The sequence below is a fragment of the Jaculus jaculus genome, chromosome 12 (assembly GCF_020740685.1).
Source record: "Jaculus jaculus isolate mJacJac1 chromosome 12, mJacJac1.mat.Y.cur, whole genome shotgun sequence".
Taxonomy (NCBI): Eukaryota; Metazoa; Chordata; class Mammalia; order Rodentia; family Dipodidae; genus Jaculus; species Jaculus jaculus.
Window position 1 is genome coordinate 76216439 of NC_059113.1, and position 8778 is coordinate 76225216.

The window sequence follows — 8778 nt, forward strand, 5'->3', positions numbered from 1 at the left end:
TGCATCTGGAGTTTGTTTGCAGTGGCTGCAGGCCCTAGCACACCAACTCTCTCTCTCTCTCTCTCAAATAAATAAATAAATAAAATATATTTAAAAAAAAAGAAATTTGAATTTTAAAATTAGGTTATGTTCAACCTGTACAAGGAAGACCTGAAACTACAAATTGACTACAAAAAGTCTTAATTTCTACTGTAGTTGTGCTCTCTCTCTCTCTCTCTCTCTCTCTCTCTCTCTCACTACATCTATATTTTTTCTTCCAGTAAAAAGTCTTCTGAAGAAATCCTCCCCTATCCTGAAGACATCTTTTTATTACTTTGGGGGCAGAGAGTGGGCAGTTTAAAGGGACTTTATTCCTTCCATTAACTTGGGAATTGTTTTGTATGTGCTATGAGAAAGGTATTATTTTTTTCTTTCTTGGTTGGATAGGATCCTTTACAGAACAGCTTATCCTTTACTCACTGATTTGTATTGCCAATTTTACATTTAACAAGTGTGTATGATTATCTGGGTCCATTTCTGCATGTGTATCACTGACATATCTCATTTTTCTAGGATTATATTGATTTAGTAGTTGGATTTCACAATAACTTTTACATAAAATTTTCCACCCGCATGTTCTTTAAACCTCTTGGCTACTCTTAGTCCTTTTATCTACATGTTAGAACTAATGTGTCAAATAAATTACATTTCATTTACCCACTAAGGTGTGAAAAAACAAACTTCAAAAAATTATGTTTGTTTATTTGTAAGGAGAGAGTGTTGAATAAGAGGGACAGACAGACAGAATGGGCACACCAGGGCCTCCAGCCTCTGCAAATGAACTCCAGATGCATCTACCACTTTGTGCATCTGGCTTCACATGTGTACTGGGGAATCAAACCCAGGTCATTAGGCTTTGTAGGCAAGTGCCTTAACTACTGAACCATCTCTCCAGCACCAGAACTGACATTTTATTATCTTTTATTCATATTTATTTTCTATTCAAAAAATTGATGTTTAGCTGGGTGTAGTGGCACATGCCTTATTTATTGAGGCAGATTTCTCACCTGAAACCAAAGCCAGCCAGCGTGCTCCAGGGGTTTCCTATCTCCAGCTGCAAAGCTCTGAGACTTCAAGGGGCTGTCATGGCCTCTAGCAGTTAAAAGTTATGTGGGTGCTGGGAAACTGAACTGAGGGCCTCATGCTTGCATGGCAAGTGTGTTATCCACTGAACATCTACCTAGCTCAACAGCTTTTATCTATTAAAGATGTTACAATATAAAATTCAACAACAAAGAAAACTCCAGGTCAACTTAGCTTCACTTGTGAATCCTGTCCAACATTTAGGGATGATACAATATGAACACTTCATAAATTCTCACAGTAACTTGAAAAGATTGTTTTTCAAGGAATTATAAGAAGTTGGCATTATCTGCTACAAAAACCAGACAAAGACGAAGGGAACAAGGAAGGAACAGAAGAAGGGAGAGAGGGAAAGATGGAGGAAGTTAAGAACTTCACAAAAATACCTACCAAAATTTTAAATAAATTTTTATAAAATCTAATTCAGTAATAGTTTAGAAAGGATTCTATATCATGACAAAGTGTAGCTTATCCCAAAAGACAAAGAGGAATTAACATTTGAATTTAATCAATGGAATTTTCTCTAAAACAATGAAAATGAGAAATCGATCATCAACAGATTCAGGAAAAACTGTTTAAAAAAACACATCCAGACTTCTGGTTAAGATGCAGTGTAGGTACCACGCCAAAGCACCCGGGGGGGGGGGGGGGGAGACCAAAAAATCTCAGCAAAATACACACTTTTACTAAAAAGTAAGGTGTACAGGAAATTGAAACGGCAGCGGAGAAGTAGAAGAGACCCAGAGCATCCAGAGCCCACACAGGCCGGCAAAAGCAGCCCCTAGCAGGTCCAACCGCAGCGGTGGGGCCACCACCAGAAAGCTATAAGGCTCGGCTCAAGCTGCAGGAAAAGCCAGGTGAGGGGAGCTTCCACTCACACCGGAGCTCTCCGCAAACTCGAGAAACGTTAAGGGAGAGCAGCAGTGAACAACGGAGGAGCAGATCACAAGGTAGAACAACATGTGTACCAGAGAGAGAACTAGAGCACCTGCGGCTCCCTCCCCTCCCCCACCGCCTGTGCCAAGCTCCAGCAAACAGAGCAGCGGTCCCCGGGACCTGGCCATGCCAACTACAGCCAACAGCGACACCCAAGCAGGAGCAGAGTCTGGCAGCAACATCGGTGGCTCCTGCACCAGCAACAGTGGCCCCAGCAGCGGCGGATCCAGTAGCAGCAGCAGCACCAGATCCAGCAGCAGCAGCTTCAGCAGCAGCAGTAGCAGTTCCAGCAGCGGGGGTGCCGTTCTGCAGGGCCACAGTTGCCAGGCTCAGTTTGCCCCGCAGAAAAAGCCAGTGCCCAGCTCCAGAAGTCAGAACAGCAGTCCAACGACCCAGCCAGCAACTTGACTGAGACCAAAATCATCCAAGGTAACTGCGATTGCACCAGGGAAGGGTCTCACTTGGTCACAAGCTGACTTGGATCCCTCAATAGACCAGAAATCTTAACATCTTTGTTGATAAAGGATCTGGTTTTTAAAATAACTATTCTTGCATAAATACTCAGTGCTGTTTTTGATTGAATGTGTACAGTGTTTAGTTAAATTTTAGAATCTACTTGTATTTTATTCCACTTAGCCTACTTGAACACTCCCATAGCAGGGAAACTCAACCCCTAGGAACACCTTTGTAGATATTCTGAGAGTCTTCAGACCCACACCTAACACCTTAAGCTCCTACCCTGAAGATATATAACATCAGATCAATTGATACAGCTAAGAATACCCAGCTAGCTAGAAAATCCAAGCATTAACTTAATCCAAGATGCAAAAATTTATACAAAAAACACATCCATTCTGATAAAAATCTCAGTAAACCAGGAATAGAAATCAACTTAACCAAGTTATCTGTAACTAGTATCAAAGTTAAGTCTAAAAGACAACCATTTTCTCCCCAAGAGCAAGATATGTCTCTTCATACACACCACTAATGTTCAACACTGCAGTGGAAATTCTACTTAATGCACTAAAGCAAGAAAAGGAAATAGAGGTCATTCAAATTAGAAAGGAAGAATTGTATTTTCAGCTGACAAGATTGTATAGAAAATTTCATGACTACTACAAAAAAAAATGCTTCTGGAATTAATAAATAATTTTAATAAAATTACAGGTTACAATTTGCAAAAAAAAAAAAAAAAAAAAAGAAAGAAAGAAAAAGAAACTGTTTGTAAATACAAAAAAAAAAAAACCCAGAAACTTAAAAGTAAAATATAAGAGCACTTATAACAGCATAAAAACTTCAAAATCTAAAACAATATGTGACACAAGCTATGCAAAGCCTGTATTTTAAAAGCATAGCTAGGGAGCATGGCATGGTGGTGCACACCTTTAATCCCAGCACTTGGGAGGCAGAGGTAGGAGGATCACCATGAGTCGAGGCCACCCTGAGACTCACAGTGAATTCCAGGTCAGCCTGAGCTAGAGTAAGACCCTACCTAAAAAAAAAAAAAAAAAAAAAAGTATAATTAGGGCTACAGAGATGGCTTAGTGGTTAAGGCACTTGCCTGTGAAGACAAAGGACCCAGGTTCAATTCCTCAGGACCCATGTAAGCCACATGCACAGGCGGCACATGTCTCTGAAGTTCGTTTGCAGTGGCTAGAGGCCCTGGCACACCCATACTCTCTCCTTCTCTATCTACTCTCTCTTAAATAAATAAATGAAATATATTTTTTTTTAAAAGTTTAACTAGGTATAGTGGCTCACACCTTTAATTCTAGTACTCAGAAGCTGGAGAAGGAGGACTCCTATGAATTTAACTGACAGCCTGGACTAGCTGGTGAGTTCCAGGCAAGCCTAGGCTACTTAACGAAAAGCTGTGTTTTAAAAAAGCAGACAAGAAACCGGGCATCATGGTGCATGTGTTTAATTCCAACACTAAGGAGGCAGAGAGGTAGGAGGACTGCTGTGTTTTCAGGGGCACCCTGAGACTACACAGTGAATTACAGGTCAGCCTGAGCTAGAATGAGATCCTACCTCAAAAAAAAAAAAAAAAAACGGACAAAGAAAGAAAAGACAGAAATAAGTAATAAAAAGTACAAGGGAGGCTGAAGAGATGGCTTAGCAATTAAGGCGCTTGCCTATGAAGCCTAAGGTCCATGTTTGTCTCTCCAGATCCCACCTTAGCCTGTTGCACAAAGGTTAAGACAAACACAAGGTCACACACGTCAAATAGGTGGCTCAAGCGTCTGGAGTTCAATAGCAGTGGCTGCAGCCCTGTCACACCAATACTCTCTGTGTCTCTCTTGCATGCTCTGTCTAAAATGAAAAAAAGTACAAGAGGGTAAGGAGATGGCTCAGTGGATTAAGCACTTGCTGCACAAGCATGAGAACCCAAGTTTAGAACCACAGCACCCACATGAAAAAAAAAAAAAAATTAAGGCACACCACTGGTGTGGGAGGTGTTTGTAATCCCACCACTGCCTATGGGTGAGTGAGAAGAGAAGTGGTGGCAGGAGAATCTGCTGGAAGCTCAGATCAACTATCCTGGAGAAAAAGCAGCAGTAAATGTGACCATGAGACCCTGCCCTTAAAGGTGGACCTCCACACATGTTCCATGGCACATGCATGCTCACACTCCCTCACAAACACACACACATATGCACACACAAGCCAAACATACCCAAAAATACAAAATATTGCTGATAAATAAAAAGATATATCAATGGAGAGGTATGCTTTTACATTAGTTAGAGGACTACATATTATTAAGCTATAAATTCTACTAAAATTTATTCATAGACATAATGTCTATAAAAAAATAATTGCATTGCCAGGTGTGGTGGCACATGCCTTTAATCCCAGCATCCATGAGGCAGAGGTAGGAGGATCGCTGTGAGTTCAAGGCCATCCTGAGACTATACAGAATTCCAGGTCAGTCCGGGCTAGAGCAAGACCCTACCCTGAAAATACAATAAATAAATAAATAAATAAGAAAAGAAAACTCAAAACTCTCATCTATACTTTTAGAAACTGTCAAAATGATTCTAAAATCATACAGCCCTACAAAGGACTTAGGATAACCTGAAATAACTGTAAAAAGGAACAAATTTAAAGGCTAACCTAAATTGATTTTAAGACATGATAGAGCTGCAATAATCAAGACAATGGTACCCAGTTATACAAATATGTCAATAAAACAGAACAGAGTTCAGAAATCAACCCAAGTATATTATTCTATGAAGAGCATATCTAAATGTAAGACCTAAGACTATTAAAGTTGTAGAAGAAAATATAGAAAAAAACTTACAACCTTTGCTAGGCAATGATTAAGATGACACTGATATGGGAAGGAAGTTAACACAATGTGGAAAGCAAAGCAGGAAGGGAGGGTAGAAATCAAGAAGATCCCCCTCATTCAGCCCCTAAAAGAGCAAAAGGAGTGGGGTTGAAGCCAAGAGATTATTTAAAAATGGGGGGGGAGCATGGGCCAAGAGACTCACATGTGGCTCAGACCCATTTATATGAATCATTCATCCAATTGGAAAACAGCCTCATTATCAGACTCAAGTATGTAAAGAGGAACCAGATTGGTTGGTGGGCTTAAGAGGCTTAATCAGGAAGACCTAGCTCCCAGGGTCTAAATCCTGGGAACAGCTAAGAAAGATGCAGGAAGCTATAGCTGGAGTTCATGCTTATAGCCATCTTGGATAAGACTGGATCAGATGAGGGTTCTCATCTTGCCAGAGCAGGCAAGGTGTCATCCATGTGTCCATGGGCCAGGTCCTAACTACCTATCTGAAACAAACAAACAAACAAACCTCAAACTATCTTACTCCTAATCTGTATCAACACCAGAAACAAAAATTCAAAAACCACAACTTAAAAACCAAAAACTTATGCTGCACAAATATCGTTAAAAGAATGAAAATATAAATATGCCCTTACAGGAATGAATACCTTAGATTGATATACAAAGTCTCAGAACATTACACTGCAAATATGCTAGAATTTTAATAGAAGCCCTGTTGGGTGTAGTGTTCCCTGTAGTTATGATGTATAAAGCTACAACAGTAACCATCAGAGGTAATGTCATGTAGAGTTGCCAATAGAGAAATACTAAAACAAATAGTTCTGAGCTGGGTTATCAAATTCAAATGGAGAGTCGGGCATAGTGATGGCTGTAATCCCAGGGCACTGAAGGCTGAGGCAGAAGACTGAGGGCAGCCTGAGATACCCTGCAAGTTTAGTGTCAGACGGTCTCAAAAAACACTCCACAAATGAAATGAATTTTAAAAAGTAATCAAAATTGATAGAAGTCAATGTAGAGAACATCAGAGGCAGGTGGGAGGATGGAAGCTATCCCATCTTACCTAAACTTGTGGTTAGATGATTTACTTAGTAAATCCTTTAACTAGCAAACAAAGTCCACTTACAAGAAAAAGGAGGTCACAGACTTCCAATACTCATTCTCATCTCTTCAATTACAATTATATGTTCCCATTTACTGTACACACACACTAATTTCAAACCCTGGCGTCTTTGCTTCTACTGCTTGAGGGCTCCTTCTTCCACTCTATTTCTAATGAACCACCACTCATTTTTCAAAAAATAAAATAGTGCTTTGATTGTCTTACTTGGGTTTTGCTAATATTGTCTAAAAGTTCTGGCTGGTAAATGTCCCACTCAAACAAAATTCCTTACCAAGTAATTCCTGTCTCACACTACTCAGATAGATGGTGGCCCATCAGTCATCCTTGTAGAGTGAGGTTATTCGCACTTCAAACCTAGAAATAATACTATTGTTATGTCATTATATACATATAACCAGCCTTATTTTTATGAACTTTACAATATGAACATATTGCATATAGGTCTTATTTACATAGGACTATGCTCTTTTTAAAAAAATATTTTTATTATTTTACTAGAGAGAGAAGTATAAGCATGCACCAGGGCCTCTTGCCACTGCAAATGAACTCCAAACACATTTGCCACTTTGTGCATCTGGCTTTACATGGACCCTGGGGAATGGAACACACCATCTCCCCAGCCCAGGGTTACATTCTTATACCCCCTCCTCTCTCTCCCGCCCCATTGCACTGAGAGATCTCCTCAGTGGGGTTGCTGTTATTCAATGTGGGGTTATGAATGTGCCAATTAGTCTGGGGGAAGGGGAGCAATGTCTCAGCATAAACCCTCCCACTCTCCCACCTTGTGGCTCTTATATTATTTCCACCCAGAGGAAGACTCTTGACTTTGATCACTGGCCTCCATACACACATGCTCCCACACCTTACAAACACATGCACACACAAATGCACACCTCATATGTACACATGGGGGGGGAGGTCAAAAAAAAGCTTGAGCTGCAGTCTTTTTCAAATCTCTTCACCTTCAATCTCTGCCCCCTCCGTAGTTCACTTCTCAGCTGGATGACAGAAGCTCACTGTACTCTGATATAATGTATTTTCCTCATAAGAGCCAGATTAGGCTTCTAGTTTACAATATGATCACGTCACTCTCAACTGAATCCCTTTCAGTGCTTCCTATAACCTGTGCAATTGTCCAATCTCCTAAGTGCAAAGAAAGGGAGGCTTCTGACCCTCTAACATCATTCTACCCCTTCAATATCACTTGCCATTTTCCTACATAAACATCAGACTCTATATTACATTCATGCCAACCCTTTTGCAAGTTCTTATGCTAAGCATATCCCTAATCCTTTCAAAAGGTTGTGAACACTGTTCCATTTGGGATATTTAAACAGTTTTTAATACAGTAAAATCAGTTGCACTTCAAATTTCAGCCCCAATGTCACTTCCCTGGGCATCCTTCAGTAATAATCGTGCAACTGTCAGTATCTGTTTAACACAATGTGTTGGACACTATTATTAAATCCTTTACATCTTTTGATGTTTACTTAATAGTTCCATTAACTCCATTAAGAAACTGCTGCAAACGAGTTTGCAGTTGCTGCCCTAAGTGCATTTATAGGATTAATACATTTCCTTCCCAAAATAAAACTGTCAGAGACTAATAATTTCTTTTCATTTCTGCAGAAGCTATGAAAGCCACTCACACGTAATGCAAACACGAGAAGCTACATCTTCCAAATAAATGGCCAGAGCAATGCCTGGAGGTCCGTAACTGCAGACTTGGAAACACTTCAGCTTCTTAGGCGCACGCACGAGAGGAGCATAGCAAACGGATTTCGTGTGGAGTGGATGGACTCCAGAGCAAGCTCAGGGAACCGACAAGACTGCCCAACAGCCGTGCTGCATTACATGCACACCCACCCCCCATGTATGAAAGCCTCCCGTGCAGCTAACTTCTTCAAGTTTCTACAAATTTCCATGCGGGGACCTGATCGATGGGCATCCAAAAAATATTCGGGGATCAAAGATAGCGACGCTGCACCTCAGATAAAAATCGCCCGTACAGGAATATGGGAGCTTACTTGGGTGTCTCAGAAGGTGGAGTTCTGCCATTTCCGTCGCATTTTGGTTCTTTTCTTTTTTTTTTTTTTTATCACCTTGATCGATCTGAGGGGGGAACAAAACAAAACAAAACCCAAACAGTCCCTAGGTGCGCGAAAACAAAACACGACGACGGCGCTCGCGCAGGCTAGCGTGGCGCGCGAGCATCAGCAGCCTCTCGCACAGCGGCGCGGCCCCGGCGACTCACTCCACTCGGCTTCCCGAGCTCGCGGGACGCACCCAGGAG

The 8778-nt window shown here is 41.0% G+C and overlaps 1 protein-coding gene across 10 annotated transcripts in view; it reads right to left on the reverse strand.

The window, feature by feature from the left end:
* Sclt1 (sodium channel and clathrin linker 1) overlaps nucleotides 1–8774 on the reverse strand; it is a 222541-nt gene extending 213767 nt beyond the window's left edge. For 9 of the 10 annotated variants that reach the window (XM_045131671.1, XM_045131667.1, XM_045131669.1 and 6 more), the window contains exon 1: nucleotides 8513–8774. The gene's annotated coding sequence lies outside the window, so the exon portion shown is untranslated. Of the gene's footprint in view, nucleotides 1–6756; nucleotides 6840–8512 lie in introns of those variants that run through there. The other variant, XM_045131664.1, reaches the window with a different exon arrangement.
* Between the last annotated feature and the right edge of the window lie 4 nt (nucleotides 8775–8778).